The sequence below is a fragment of the Benincasa hispida genome, chromosome 5, assembly GCF_009727055.1.
Source record: "Benincasa hispida cultivar B227 chromosome 5, ASM972705v1, whole genome shotgun sequence".
Classification (NCBI taxonomy): Eukaryota; Viridiplantae; Streptophyta; class Magnoliopsida; order Cucurbitales; family Cucurbitaceae; genus Benincasa; species Benincasa hispida.
In genome coordinates this window covers 43,155,408-43,172,397 of record NC_052353.1, presented here as the reverse complement: position 1 = coordinate 43,172,397, position 16,990 = coordinate 43,155,408, and positions in this window count along the sequence as shown.

The following is a 16,990-nucleotide window of genomic DNA, read 5'->3' as shown; positions in this document are numbered from 1 at the left end:
TTTTGGTGTTGGTGATTTTGATTTTGGTAGTGGAAGAAGTTTTGATTCACTCCTATACACTTATATGAATAAACGTTGCAGTTCAAGTAGGAGTATTATTCGGTTGTGTGTCATAAAACTCACAGTTTGTAAAGTTAAATACATTCTATTATCAATAAAGATGTTATTCAACATTTCTTCAATAAAATTGTTATTGAATCTTTAAATTGCATTCGTAAAGTCTAAATCCAATGAACTAAGATCTATGGCTATTACACGAATACTTGAACTTTATGTAGAGACATAAAGATGGATCAAGTTCAAGTAAATAGCCAAAATGGTTTATAGTATACGAATAAGGTTGAGTGTCTTATTCTAATAACACTATTGGATGTGGCCTACTCTGTAGCGGTTGCAAGTTGTTGTAAAGGTGCTGTAAAGGAAGTGATCCTAATGTTGTTTACTGTTTAAGACTGACTATTTCGCTTAGATGACTTAGGTAACTCGATTTTAATCCTAAACTAACTATGAAATCCTGTTTAATCGGGATTATCCTTAGATTTTCATAGGTGAGGGTTGACTCAATAGCGTCGGTTCAATAAGCCTCCCATTTCAGGGGTACGACCGGGTAGATAGCTGGGGACATAGAGTGCAAGATGGAATTCACGCCTACCCGATTTAGGGATAAGAGAAAGGTTGTCCTCTTAAGTACTGAATCCAGGTCTTGAATAAGGGGCCCTATCCTCTCATTGGCCCGAGAGGGTTTCAGTTTAGTGATTGGATCATAAACCAATTATTCATTAGAGGATCAGTAGGAACTTAAGGAACAAGACATAATATCAGGGGTAAAACAACATATTGACCCATCCGTTATTACGAACAACATGTGAAGGGTCGACTTACTGGTTATGGTTAAATCATGTGGACACAAATATATCTGTAGTGAGGAGAGTGCAACTATCGAGCTATAGTGGTGTGACTTGATAGTTAACTAATACTGATTAATTTGGACTAAAGAGTATTAGCCAATTAATCTTAAATCGTTGGAGCTCATGATCTGTAGGTCTATAAGGCCCCTCTACTAGCTCGTAAAACATGAACACCTTGAATTATTAAATTGAGTGAAATTGGAATCATATCAATTTGAATTTCAATTTAAAAATATTCAAATTGAAATTAGGATTTGAATTTGAATAGGTTCGAATTAAGGTTTGTATAATTATATATGATATAATTAACGTTTGATTTATTGAAATTAAATGAAATTGGAGAGTTTATAATATTTAAATATTGATTTAAATATCAATTACATGAATAAGATTCATGTTTAAAATTAAGTGTGTGATTTATTTAAATTTGATATTAAATTAATTAATTAATTAAATATGTTTATTTAATTAAAAATCAAATAAATTTCCAATTTTAAATTCAATTTAAGAAAATGAATTTTGTTATCTTAGATTTGATTAATTAGGAATTAATTAAATAAAATTCTGATTAATTATAGAATTAATTAAAAGAAAATAAATTTTAAATACAAATTGGAGTTCAAAGTGGGTTTTCCCCACATTTGAACCTATTAGGAGGTGTTCCTCCTTGGTGTTCAACACCTAGCCCACTCCAATGTTGTTGATTAAGATGTCATTGAGCTGATTCATGAGTGCTTGCATGCACTTAATGAATAAAAAGGCTATGAATTTCTGAGATGAAGAAGAAGACTTGCTGATTTTGGGAAAATGTTACAAGTGTTCTTCCTCAAAACCCTCTCTAATTCCTTAATCAAATTCATTCCATTTGAGTTCCACCACTCAAATTCAAGAATGAGAATAATAGAGAAGATCTCTTGGTGGTTTACTATCAATTTGCAGCTGAATCAACGTGAAGAACAGCTTGGATTAGGGAGGATTCATCAACAGTATGTGAAACTTGAAACTCATTTGTGATTTTCTGTAATAGCTGATAACGAGTAGAAATGCACGTTATTACAACGCAAATAAGTAAAACAATGAGGGAATGCGACGGTAAAAATATACAAGATCATGTCCAAAAGCGTTAAACTGAGAATATTGAGATCATATGCGCCAATCGCATAAAAGCAGTTAATTTACTTATTTTTCTGCAAGAAAAATGCATTGGCGCAAGTAAAATTGCGATCCAAGGAATGAGGTGTCCGCGTACATTGAAAGATTGCGATCGCAAAGTCATGCGATCGCGAGAAGTTTCTCAAGAAGGTAGCCGCATAAAAACGGCGCATCAAGGTAAAAGCATAATAAATTATGATGGGACGAAAAGCTGATGACGGTCGAATCCGAATTTAGTTGACAAGTCGTTAACGATACACTGTAGCAAGTACACTCAACTTTCAGTGACCATTAATTGGCGCATCAGAGCAGGAGATTTAATGACTGCCCATCATTGCAATCATTAGAGAGAAAAGCTTCTTCACCTTGAGCTCTATAAATACTGAACGCCACTACTGTTAGAGAAGTTCGCCATATAGAACAGAGATCATATAGAAGATAGTTAACTGTTAATCTGTTCATAGTCATACTTAGAAGATAGAGACGAACGAAGAGAAGAAGACGCCAAGAGATCATTCCCGGATAGCTCAAAAGACTGTCGGGAAGCGCTACAAAAGGAGAGAGGGCCAACACTTGCGAAAGCAAGGATATTCATCTGAGTAGAGTTGGAGTGAAAATACAGTGTAAAAGGCTATGGGAAGCAAGACATTGCTATCGGGCTTCTTATCTCTACATTCTATTGTTATTCTGTATTCTGCATTTAATCTATAGAAAATGGAAATCTCATTTCAACTTGTGTTCAATCTCTCCATACTTCGCATGAGTAGCTAAATTTCTTAATAGGTTGAGAAGTAGCTAGCATGACTTAAGATCTTCACTTTATGCGATCATCTTATCTTATGTATGCATCTTTCACCCTTTAGAGATGCTCGGGAGAGTGGTCTAAAGATAGAATCTAGGCTTGGGAGAGTCAGATTAGAACCGCATAAACAAGAGATAGAAACTTAGGAATAAGTTATGTTGCTATTAACACATCGCATGCACCCTAGAGGTAGGATATGATAGTATGTGGTCACCTTGTGTATGTGTGCATCATTCATCATTGCATAGACAAGAATAGAGGCTTAGACATATGTCCTATCGACATTATTGTATATATCGCATGTGTCCTAGAAATAGGAATTATGGCATTTGCATTGGGAGATGACATGCAATTGTGTGTGTAGCATGATTGCATAACTTGAACGCAATCTTAGGATGTGTTAGCTAAATCCCTTCTCAACCCGTTCATCGTATACTCATTGTAATTCTTGATTTCATCAACTCTTTACTCGAATCCATCGCATAGGAAATATACTCAAATTTACTATCACATAGTAACTCAATAGTCCCTGTGTTTGACCCTAGACTTACCAGGAAACTAGTGAGATTTATACTTAGATCTTATTAGGAAAACTTGCATGTGCAATGCATAGCAAATCACCGCAATTTCATATCATTATTGCATCACATTTACAACGCATCAATAGCATGCTTTTGAACACAAACTAAATGTAATTAGATTACTTATTGATTCTGTTTGCTTCTGTTGCATGCTCGTATATCCCATCACACCCATCGGAAGGTTCACACACAAAAATTGGGCCCTAGGCACCCTGCCGAGCTCGAGAGCCATTTGGGGTAGCAAATGAGCTTCGTTCCCAAAACCGTCTGCCACAAGATTTTTTCTCATCATTATGAACCCCTGGATCCGTTTTTTTTCGCCAGGCGAAAAGTTTGCGCACAAAAATTTGGCCTCGAGGCAACCCCATCAGGCCCGAGTGCCGTTAGGCCACCAAATGAGCTTTATTCTCGAAACCATCTAGCGCACGACTTTTTCTCATCATTCTAAACCCCTAGGCTCGTTTTCAAATTTTCGCTCGCCGAAAAGTTTGCGCACAAAAATTGGGCCCCGGGCACCCCGTCGGGTCCGGAGCCATTTGGGGCACCAAATGTTCTCCGTTCCCGAAACCATCTGGCGCACAACTTTTTCCCATCGTTCTGAATCCCTAGGTCCATTTTCAAATTTTTGCCCTCTAGAAAGTTCGTACACAAATATTGGGCCCTAGGGCACCCCCGCTGGGCCCAAAAGCTGTTTGGGCAACAAATAAGCTCCGTTCCCAAAACTGTTTGGCGCACGACTTTTTCTCATCGTTCTAAACCCCTAGGTTCGTTTTCAAATTTTCACCCGCTGGAAAGCTCGTGCACAAAAATTGGGCTCCAAGGCACCCTCGCTGGGCACGAAAGCTGTTTGGGACGCCAAATGACCTTCGTTCGCAAAACCGTCTGGCACACGGCTTTTTCTCATCATTCTGAACCCCTAGGTCCATTTTAAAATTTCGTTGCCAAAAAGTTCGCGCACAAAAATAGGCCCCAGGCACCCCCATGGGGCTCGAAAGCTGTTCGGGGCACCAAATGAGCTTTGTTCCCAAAACTGTATTGCGCGCGGCTTTTTCTCATCGTTCTTAACCCTTAGGTTCGTTTTCAAATTTTCGTCCATGGGAAAGTTTGCACACAAAAAGTGGGCCTCGAGACACACCCCAAGGCCCGGGAGTCGTTTGGGATACCAAATGAGCTCTGTTCCCAAAACCGTCTGGCGCACGACATTTTTTCATTTTTTTGAACCCCTGGGTTCGTTTTCAAATTTTCGCCCGCTGGAAAGTTCGCGCATAAAAGTTTGGTCCCATGGCATCCCTGTTGGGCCTGGGAGCCGTTGGGGGCACCAAATGAGCTCCATTCCCAAAATTGTCTTGCACACGACTTTTTCTTAAGTGTATGTAGTGACATACAAGTGGATCATGTCTTAAGTGACAATAAAAATAGTCTATAGTATATGGATATAGGAGGGAAACCTTATCCTAGTACCACTACGGACGTCGCCCGCTTTGTGAAATTGTTACAAATGTTGTGACTTGTCACAGATGGTCTGATCCTGATCATTCGTGTAGTGGACATGCGAGCGAGGGCGTCTTATACAAATGATTTGTATAAGACTTGACCTCAAAGTGTTAATGTCTTGTCATATAACACTGTTCATGACTGAGACTTCACTTCACTAGGATGACCATAGGTAACATGACCTCAATCCTGAATGAGTTGGGAACTTCTGCCATTGAGGGCGGTTATTTGATTTTCATGGTGCGAGTGGCCAGAACGCCGACTCAAACCTACCATTTTGGGGATTCGTCTGATTTGGTAGCTGGGAACTTTGCTTTACAGAATGGAGTTCACTCATTTCCCAAAGTAGAGGTAAGTAGATAGATTGCTCTCTTAAAGGCTGATCCCAGGGCTTGTACGATGTGGCGCCATGCACCTTTTCATGGCCCTAGAGGTGTTCATACATAGTAGGACTATGTTGTATTGTTCATTAGAGGGATCAGTGGTACTTAGGAAGGAAGATGTAATTACAGGGGAAAAAAGGTAAATTGGCCTACTGTAATTATGAACATCTGTGAAGGGTTATCATACTGATGATTGGTTATATCCAATAGACATAGAAATATATCTATGGCAAGAAGAGTTCAACTGTCGGTCTTTAGTGGAATGTCTGGCAGTTAACGGATGGTGGATATCATGACTAAAGAGTTTAGTCAGCTATTCACATACTGTTGGAGCTTCGAGCCATAGGTCCATAAGGTCCCCTTGGTAGCTTGGATACAAGTTGAGAATCAGTTTCTGGGTCAATTTGAAATGTTCAAATTGATAAGACAGAGTTCAATTATATATGGTATAATTGAACGAGTTAATTAAATATGATATAATTAACTTTATGTATGAGATACATTAATTTGGAGGAAATATTATAATTAATATATGATATTAATTTATATGTTATGAATATGATAAGATCACATGCATTGGACGATTATAAAGAAATAGGGACGGTGTCTCTTCTGTTCTAAATAACGGATGAGTGTATTATAAGTAGATGACGGTGTATTGAGAACAAAGGCATGCGGACATTATAAAAAAGATAGTGTCATTGTTTAGAAAATCAGTGCCTATACGATAGTGATTGCATGATCGTTTACATATACGATATTGCTAAGCGATTGATTATCGATTACACCTTCGCACGCTATTATCTAAAAGATCGTTTACCTTTTTCCTAAGCGATCATTTAGTTCCTGGTATTTACTAAACGATCGTACAGACGATTTCTTAGTTTTTCCTATGCGATCATTTGGACGACCACTCACCCTTTTCCTACACGATCGTTTGGACGATCGCTTACTTTTTCCTACACGATCGTTAAGACGATTGCTTACTTTTTTCCTACACGATCGTATACTTCACCTAAATGATCAAGCATCTTGTTTATGCGATAGACGATCTCATCTCCCACTTGCTTGATTTTTGTGTACGGTCTCTCTTCCTCCTGTCCTCTACCAAATTCGAACAAAGCCCATACTTTGGATTCTCACTCCAAGAATACTGAGAGCTATGAGTGGTGTTGTCTTCTCCGTTTCCTTCTATCCGAGTGGTGATTGTTCGAAGTAGACGGTTGGATTTTAGACTCGTTGTGAAGAAGAAATCTTCATCTAGTAAGATCTCTTGATCTCTTTAGTATTATGAATGCATATTAGTATGGAAGGATGTGCTTTGACTAGGTGTGCCAGCTTCAATAACTCTTGTTGAAGTACCAGTCTCTTCCACAACTCTTGTTGAAGTATTTATAGATTCTTGGAAATATCATTTAATACGATCTTACTACACGATCCCTGATGTGGTCTTCTTCTAAGAACATAGCATTTGTTGATACAAATACTTTGTTCTCTTGGATTAAAGAAGTACCCACCTCTTATTTTTTTGGGGTCAACTACAAATATGCATACCATTGAACGAGGTTCCAATTTCTTTGGATTTTCCTCAAGCACATGTGTTGGGTAACCCAAAATTCTGAAGTGTCATAAAATTCCTTTACAACCTCTCAACAATTCAAAAGGTGTTTCAGAAACAATTTTTGAGGATCACAGTTCAATATATAAACAACAATCATTACTTCATGGCCCCAAAACAAATCAGGAGCTGAGCATTGCTCATCATAGTCCGAACCATTTCTCCTTTTTGATACACCATTTTGTTAAGATGTACCAAGTGCTGAGAGTTGAGATGAGATTCTATATTCTATCAAATAGTTTTGGAATCTCAAACCCATATAATCTCCATCTTGATCTGGTCAAAATGTTTTGATAATTTTACCTAACAAATTTTCAACTTCAACTTTATACTCTATGAACTATACAAGAGCTTCAAACTTGTGTTGCACATTAGGTTTATGTACCAAAATCTAGAATAATCATTTACAAATGAGAAGAAATATTCATACCCTTCTCTTGCCTTAACATTCATTGCACTACAAAGGTGTAAATATACAAGTTCTAAGGTTTTTCAGCTCTACACTGGTAAAGAATTTTCTTCTAACTCATTTAGAAGTCCGCTCTTTACTAGCCTCTAAATCTTATTGAGATTTATGTGATCAAACCTTAGATACCAAAGATAGGTATTTTCCTTAGGAGAAATTTTAAGTCATTTATCTTGTGTTGTTGCAATTTTGAACATTTCAGTGTTCAGGACCATTTTAGATGCTAACGATCTTAGCATATACAAATTACTTTCTACTTTGCAAAATATAACTCAGTTCCATTTTTGAAAATAAATGCTTTAGTTACATGGAAAGAAATTGAGTACAAGTGTTCTAATAAAGAAGACAGAAATCAAGTTTCTTTTCAAACTATGAACTACATACATATAATCCAATAATAAGTAAGATTTTTGAAACAATAATTTAATTCTTCCAACTATAACAGCGGAGATGACATGTCCTGTCTCGACCCGCATCGTCATCTCCCTAGCCTCAAGCTACTACTAGGAATTAATTTCCTGCATAGAAGAACAAACATGATTAGTGGCCCCAAAATCAATTATCCAGGAGGAATCATCACTCTTTACTAAACAAGTTTCTAAAACAAGTAAATCATATTAACCTTCTTTAGCCTACTTCTTTTCGACCAAGTATTTTGGGAAGTTCATCTTCCAGTGCCCATCTTAGTTGCAATGGAAATAAATTCCCTTTGCAGCCTTGACCTTTTTGCCCTTCCAAGCAGCAAGATTGGGGGCAGTTTTATTCCCCTTACCACCATTTTTCGTCTTCCACTTCTTGGTAGAAGAATTAGAAGATCCTGACTTAGTCCTAGAGGCCGAATCTCTTTGATCATTCTTGGAAGAGTTGGCAATGTTTGCCTCTCCTTATTGTCCCTTGACTTTCATCAAGAACTTATATGTTTGAAGCTCGTTGAGAAGTGTGGTAAGATTGTAGTCAAACTTGTTCATAACAACGTTAATATGGAATTGCAGAAAACTCTTCGGAAGAGTCTCCATACTAAAACTGACCTGGTTGGCCTCATCGATGACCGACCTGTTCTTTTTCACCACATTGAAGTAGACCATCATGTTAAGGAAATGTTCCTTAACAGACGATCTCTCGTCCATCCTGGCGTTGAAGATGAACTTCAGAGCATCATGCTTGAGTTGAGTGGAAGGCTTTCCAAACATCTCATGCAATGAATCCAGGATCTCACGTATAATGATCATGTTTTCATGTTTCTTAGCTAAGACTTCAGCTAAGTTTGCTAAGATGTATGCTTTGATCTTATCATTGGCCTTCATATATCTATCATATACATCCCAAACATTTCGAGATGCGTAGGAGTAGGGATTTTAGGACATTCTCCAATAAGGACAAATTTAAGGTCATCGATTACTAGCATAGTATTGATCGTGTTTTTTCAACTTGTGTAGTTTTCACCGGTTAGTTTGTCGACTCCTAGTAAATTAATTATAGTGCTTGCCATTTCAAGATTGTTGAAACAAATAAAATTATCTAAATTAGTACATGCGTAACTATTTGATTCTAATCAAGTTTTAGCAAAACTTTAATGTACCCTAATTATCTAAATTTTGCATTGATACTTTAATGAGTTAGGATAAAAGCCACCAAAGGGTGATCATTACCCCTTTACTGAGTCGAGACGTTCTCAACTAATTATTACACTAGAATAACTCTCATTCCTATGACAAGTACTTACCATTGTTTTGATTAGAAATTATTAACTCCCTTAACAATTTCTTGTGAGTGTGACCCTTCATTTTCGATGCTAGAGTACCGCCTCCATAAGTTTGTCGAAGGGGAGATGAAATTAGAGCAAAAACTAAAGTGATCCTATCTATTTCTGGAGTTTGCCCTGATATTGATTCCATACAAACTCCTTCCATAGGGAGGACACTTCCAGGTTGCTACGAGTTGAGTATGAAATCTTACTATGCAAACTAATGACGAAGACTGTGGGATATATTGACACATGTCTTTCTTCCATTCACCATAGATACTTTCTTCATTCACCTTGATATTGACCTTTGCAAACACCTTTCGAAGGGAGGACATTTCCTGGGTACCATAAGATCGAGCATAGATATTACAATGTGAACTTTTAGGGAGAACATGAGAAGAAAAATGACCTATCATATAATTTTTTTCCTCACACTAATATTTTAAAACCTAAGGTGTATACTTAAGTAAACTTAGGCTAAGTCATTTATCTATATATTTGTTAATTGGCCCAATATAACGTTTATATTGGATAGTTTAACAATAAGGTCAAGTTTATTAAACACTTTAATGAACTATAAACTTCACCATATGCTTATAAAATCCTTTGACTAATTCACCTTCTAGGTCAGTTCATATGTTTTGCGGTCAACTTAAATACCTCAGCCTAGGCAGAACCTACCTAAGACAAAGATCCCTTATAGCCAAACTATTTTATAAATTTAATATTTTATTAACTCTTTTTAATCCTATGAGAAAAAAATAAAAGATTAAACCTAATTTCTAATCTTTATTAGAAATTTTAATTTAAAGTTTTAATTACCAAATTTTAAAATATTTAAAAATTTAATTAAAACCATATGTTTGCAAGCAATTCTTGATTATAGGTTTTAATTTCTAATTCATTAAACATATAAATTTTATATTGTAATGATTTATAACCTATAACATGCATCTAAGTGACATAATAAATACAACTATTATATTTATCTAGGTAATGTCATACTCAATGCACCAATGATTTTCATTAACATACATAATATAATTAACATTTATAATTAATGTAAACTATATAGCATATATGCTTTTAATCATATATTAAAACATTATAATATACAAACTATATTAATATCATGCAAACTATATAACATCATGTATGTACATACTCTAAGTACAACTTAAACTTTAAATATAACAATTACATTTAAATATGATGCATGATCATGCTTAACCTATGGTGGGTTTTAAATCTATATATCATACTATATACAACACATAAATAATATAACTAAAACAAACATCACATGCATATTAAACTATACAATACAATTAATAGACCAAATTTGGCACTATCATAAAGACATTAAACTAAATTACAACAATTTAATAATTTAAAACACAAATACTTTCTTCTAACGGCTAGAAGAAAACAACCACTTTTGTGTTTGAAACGTTCATGTTACAAACTGTCATGACTTTTTCCTGATACACAAACAATAATGGATGGTAGTTAGAAAAGACTTTTAATGATGCAGAAAAGATGACGGACGATAGAAATCTGCATTGCAACCTCTCGGGTCTGCATTCCAAAATTTATCTTTCACCTTTGTTTTTAGCCTTTTTCACAATAAATGCTTCACCAAGAGTGACCTGGACTTACATACTCGATTTACATAACAAATGTCCAAAACACCGGGCCTCTATATTGATCTAATCAATGAAAAAATAGTAATCAAGTGCCAATAATTTGAAATATCTATCATGCAAACCGTCATACATTTTCAAGAAAAATGCATAAAAACACCCACCATTTTTCTGTCTTTCTATCTAAAAACGAAAAATTGAAAACAAACCTGGCTCTGATACCAATTGAAGCGATTGAATCCCATGCAAAAGCGTGTGAATACTCGTGCTTCAATACTCACTTTTGAAGACCGTTCTTCAAGCAATTCTCCCGTCAAGATGTTCCGAACACCACCACTAATGTATCTTTGCTATTCTTAAGTAGAATCATGGCTTGTGGGAGCCCTTTTGGAAGTACAAGAGAAGAAGAGAATTTCTTGAGAGAATGAGAGAGTTAATACTTGAGAGGAAGTGGAAGATGCAATTTTTATAAATTTTTTTTTATCTCTTTTTTCATTTCACATTGATTTAAGGGAGAGGGAGTTATCCCTCTCTCACTAACTATCCATAACTCCCCATATGGGGAGGTTTTTTTTTAAAATTTTTATTTATTATTATTATAAATTAAAGAAAAATTTAATTTAAATTAGTTAAATAATATTTAATAAATATTTAATAAATCTAATAATTGAAATCATATTTAAATATATTTTACTATCATAACCTATAGTTTTAATGTGAATCTTATCCATATTAATTTTTAACTTATAGTTTTAATATAAATCTAACTTATATTATTTAATATTTGAGTTTTATTCAATATTTTATTTTTCTCATAGAATAAAGTTTAATTTTCAATCTAATTCAAAATTAACTCTATAATATAATGTATCCATATATATTATATTAATTGTATCATATACGATTATATTTCCTAAATAACATGAACAATTCAAATTCATCCAAAACTTTAATAATTTTATTTTTACCCCCAGTGAGCTAGTGGGGAGACCTAATGGACATAAAAATTAGCTCCAATGGTACGAGATTAATTAATTATACTCTTTAATTAAATTAATCAACATTCTTTAATTGCAAGTCACTCCACTAAAGACCCACAACTACACTTTTCACACTATAGATATATTTATGTGTCCATGGATATAACCATTACCAGTAAGTCAATTCTTCACAAATCGTTCATAATTACAGTTGAGTCAAATTATCATTTGACTCCTGTAACTACTTCTAGTTCCCTAAGTCTCACTAATCTTCTAATGGACAACCTGTTTATGGTCCTACCATAAACAAAATCTCTCTTGGAAAAATGAGAGGGAAGAGGTCCCATTGTTCAAGACCCGAAGTTAGCACTTAAGAGAACGAATCCTCTACTATCCTTAAAGATAGAAAGAAGTAAATTTCATCTGGTGTAGTTATATTCCCAGCTCCCTATTTGGTCCTATCCCCAAAATAGTAGGCATATTAAGTCAGGGACTCAAACTACTTTCACCCATACAAATCAAAGGACAGTCTCTTATAGGCCGGACTCCATAACTCACTCAGGATTGAGATTAAGTTGCTATGGTTATCTTATAAAATATGAATCTTTTCAATCAACAAAGTTTTAGTGAAAGATTAATTATCTCGCGGTCAGATCTTATTCAAACTCTTTGTATAAGATTTGTATAAGATGCCCTTATTCGCATGTCTATTACATGAACGACTTGAATCAAATTGTTTATTTGTAATATTTACAAAGTGAGCTTTATCCATGATGTTACCAGGTTAAGGTACCCAACCTTATCTAAATACTATAGACCTTTTAGGTTATACTTGAACACAATCCAATTGTATGTCTACCACATACTGTTCAAGTTACGTTAACCATGGATATTATTTTATTGGATTAAGTTATGCAAGACTAATAAATGAATAAATATCTCTTCATTTTATTAATAATTAATAATGTTTACAAGATTACAAACTACTAGATAATCCTAACAGTATGTTCGTGACATTTTTAATCACTTACATAGGCGAACTCTCAAGGCTACTCCTACTCCACTCTCTCAGCTTTCTAGTGCTGATGAATTGTTCTTCGACCCCTCTCTCTATTGCAGTACTCTTGGGTCCCTTCATTATGTGCTTCTCACATAGCTTGACATTGCCTTTGTGGTTAATCATCTTAGTTAGCTTGCAACCAATCCACTCACTGTGAACTGGTAGGTTTTCAAACAAGTCCTATATTATATCATTGGATCTTTGCACGTTGATCTCTCCATTTAGCTTGCTAGTTGTCTCATGTTCACTGGTTTTTCAGATGTCAATTGGGTTGCTTACCCTATTGATCACAAGTCCTTGGGAGTTTAGTGTGTTTTCTTTGGATTCACTCTTATCTCGTAGTCTTTTAATAAGCAAAAGGTGATAGCTTAGTCTAGCAGTGAGTTTGAATATTGTGTTTTGACTCACGTGTCTTGTGAAATCAAATGGATCTGCTCTCTACTTGATAACACCAAAAATGTGTTATCTCGCTCCACTTAATTCGAAGTCGTTACTGTGTTTAATTTATTTATTTAGTGTTTTTATAGGTTTCAAGTCCCTAGGAGGTAAAATCAATCGTCATGAGCCATTCAAGGTCAATTTGGAACAATTAGAAGCTAAAATGAGCAACCAGGCTTCAAAGGAGCAAAAGTGACAAAAATTCCCCTGAAGGCGCAATAGTGCCAACGTCCGATGCTTTTTCCAAAAGCATCAATTTTGGTGCAGTGTCGCGACTCCAAATTTTGACAGAAGAGAAAGGTGTACATGCTGCAGCAATGGCCATGAGTGCCACGATGCTGCCGCAACTGTATATAAGCAAATTTCATTTTTAGGTTAAGGGGAAGGAGAGTTAGGCCGATTTTAGAGCTCTAAGCTCGGTTTTGGCCATTCTTGGCTAGAACCCATGATATTTCTTTGTATTTTAAGGTTCATTTTTCTATTATTGCATCGGGATTCAGATTTGATCAATGATTAAAGGCCCAAACATCGACTTTGAGATTTATTGGAAATTTTCTATGGATTTTATAAGATTTGATGTATTCTTCTTGGGTTTTTCTGCTTCTTCGTGTTCTCCTTTCCTTGTTTGAATATCTAGAATGAACATGTGAGTAGATTAAATTGAAAACTTAATCATTAATACTTATATGTCCGTTTGCCCATGCTATGTATGTTTAAAGTGTCCATAATTATATCTAAAGCTAATTTGAGTAGTAATATGTTTTAGTTACGCTATGTTCGATTGCAAGGACTCTAGGATCACCCAGTAGTGAAAGATAGCGAAACCTAAGGAATAGAAATGCTTTAGGTGAGATTTTGTCAATTTAACTTAATGTCCTAATCAATCCAAGAGCTTAATGCAATTAGCTAAGTAAATAGGCTTGCATGACATTGCTTAGTTAATTTAAGAATCAATATCATATTGGTTTTTCTTAGGGAGTTTGTCTAAATTTTCATACATTCTATTAGGCTTGAGAAGTAGATAATCCATGAACAGTTACATGATTAATCAATGAATTAGTCCATAGATAGCCCGACAATCTCTTAATCAATAAAGGTAATCTCGTATTCGCTCTCTTTCTTTCTCCACCTATTTTACTTTCTGCGGCTTAAATTCCCATATTTAGTTTTCCTATCAAACCGAACCAACCTCCCCCCCTCCCTCGCCCGATTTTAACTGTTTTCCAAAGACTTGTTTAACTTAGAGAGATTCTGTCTTAGGCTCCTTGTAGTTCGACTTCACACTTTCCGTTTTGGGCTACCCAATAGTATAAATAGTTGGTTCATGAGATTATAAAATTTTATTTGATTTGAATAAGAAGCTATGTAGGACACCCTTTCGGTCCTATCACTACTCCATAAGCTATGGGTGCTATTGGCTTCTACCCCAATTACTTGGTGTGACAATGTAAGTGTTGCAGCGCTTACTCATAACCCCGTGGTTTATGCCTGTACCAAACATATTGAGATCAATGTTCATTTTGTTTATAATCAAGTTCTCCTCCTCTTTCGATTAAGTGGCTGACTATTTTATCAAGCCTCTTCATGTCACTCATTTTTAGTATCTTTGTGACAAACTTGACCTCGTTTCTCTCCCCTCGCTTTTGAGGGGGACATTAAGACATAGTCCCTCTGCCTTTCTGTCGTATCTTGTCAAGTACCAAAGTGGTTGAACTAATCCACTAAAGCTTGTATTGAGGAGTTTTGTTTTGTCTTGTCACTCATTTATTTTACCCACCGTATTATCCTCCTTTGCTCTTGGTTCTTTATATATAAGAACTTTATATTTGTTCTCATTTTCATTGATTAAACACAGACAGTAAAGAAAGAATACTTTCTCTCAAAACCCTTGAATCTTCAACTGGAAGTAAAGTTTCTTACCATAATCGAGCAAGACGACACACATGGAAGCAATGATTGCACATAGAAAATAATTTTTTTTTTGTTTTGGGTTTGTCAACTGATTCAATTAACAGAAAAGGGAGGCCGGAAGTTGCAGAAACGTTTGTTAGCATAAATTATTTATATCTATATTGAATAGATAAACCCTAGGATCATTCATGTCAAATTGTCAAGAATAACATACTGGATTCCATTGCAAAATTGATGATAGCTTCAAAATGATGATGGATGACTATGGTCTTCCTCAACTAAAACTCCGAATGCCCTTAGTGGGATCTCTCTCTAGATGAGATTCAAGAAAGACTGAGTGCTTATATTGTTTTGGTATATCGGGGACCATAGCCTAAGGTCTCTTTATATACTAGTTCAATTAGGGTTCCCATTAAACCCTAGTTAACTAGGAATGAGCTTCTACCCATTAAGTTCATACTCAATTAAGAATCTAGGGCCTTAATTAATTAGATTACATAATAGGGCCTAATCTAATAAAATAACTCAATGTGATAAATTATTAATCCACATACATAGCCCATACTTTAATTAAACATATTATTATTTAAATATGTCTAACAATCTCCCATTTAGGCTTGTCTATGTACCTGATATAATTAAATCACATAAACCTTAAGCGCGCATGAAAAACTTTAGTCAATGGAATCAGAAAAGTGACTAACACCCATGTGAGCAACATGCTCATGAAAAACTTTAGGTGGTAAACCTTTAGTCAATGGATCTGGCACCATAGAGTTTGTTCCTATGTGTTTTATCGAAATTTGACCATTCTGAACTCTTTCTTTAACAACCAAAAACTTCACGTCTACATGCTTTGACTTCGTATTGCTTCTATTATTGTTGGAATACATCACAGCCGACTTATTGTCACAAAATAATTTTAGTGGTTGGATGCCTCATAACATACTATAAACTCCGCAGCCCAGTGACAAAATTTTGCAACCATATTCCATGATTGGATGCCTCATAACATGTTATAAACTCCGCAGCCATGGTAGAAGAAGTCATAAGTATTTGTTTAACACTTTTCCAGGATACAGCTCCACCAGCCAACATGAAGATATAGCCTGAAGTGGATCACAAAGTGTCTTGACATCCAGCATAATCAGAATCAAAATACCCGATGATCTTCAAAACTTCTGATTTTCGATAAGTGAGCATATAATCTTTTGTTCTCTGTAAATACCTCATAACCCGTTTGGCTTCTTTCCAATGATCCATCCCCGGGTTATTTAAATATCTATCTAACACTCCAACTATGAACGCAATATCTGGACGCATACATACTTGAACATACATTAGACTTCCAATGGCCGATGCATAGGGAACCTTCTACATCTCCTTAGTCTCGAGTGTGGTCTTGGGGCATTGACCTAAATGAAATTCTTTTGTGACAATCTCAAAATACCTTGAGAACGATCTCGTAGTATTTCAATTCCTAATACAAAAGAAGCATCACCAAGATCTTTCATTTCAAAATTTCTTTTGAGAAATCTCTTAGTGTCATGCAATAAACCTACATCATTACTAGCTATGTGTATGTCATCAACATATAACACCAGAAAGATTGATTTACTCCCACTGAACTTGTGATATACACAATCTTCCACAATGTTCATCTCAAAACCAAATGAGGTTATCATTTCATGGAATTTGTGATACCATTGACGAGAGGCTTGCTTGAGACCGTAGATGGATTTCTTTAATTTGCACACCATAGACTTTGAATTATCAGACACAAAGTTTTCTGGTTGCACCATATAAATTG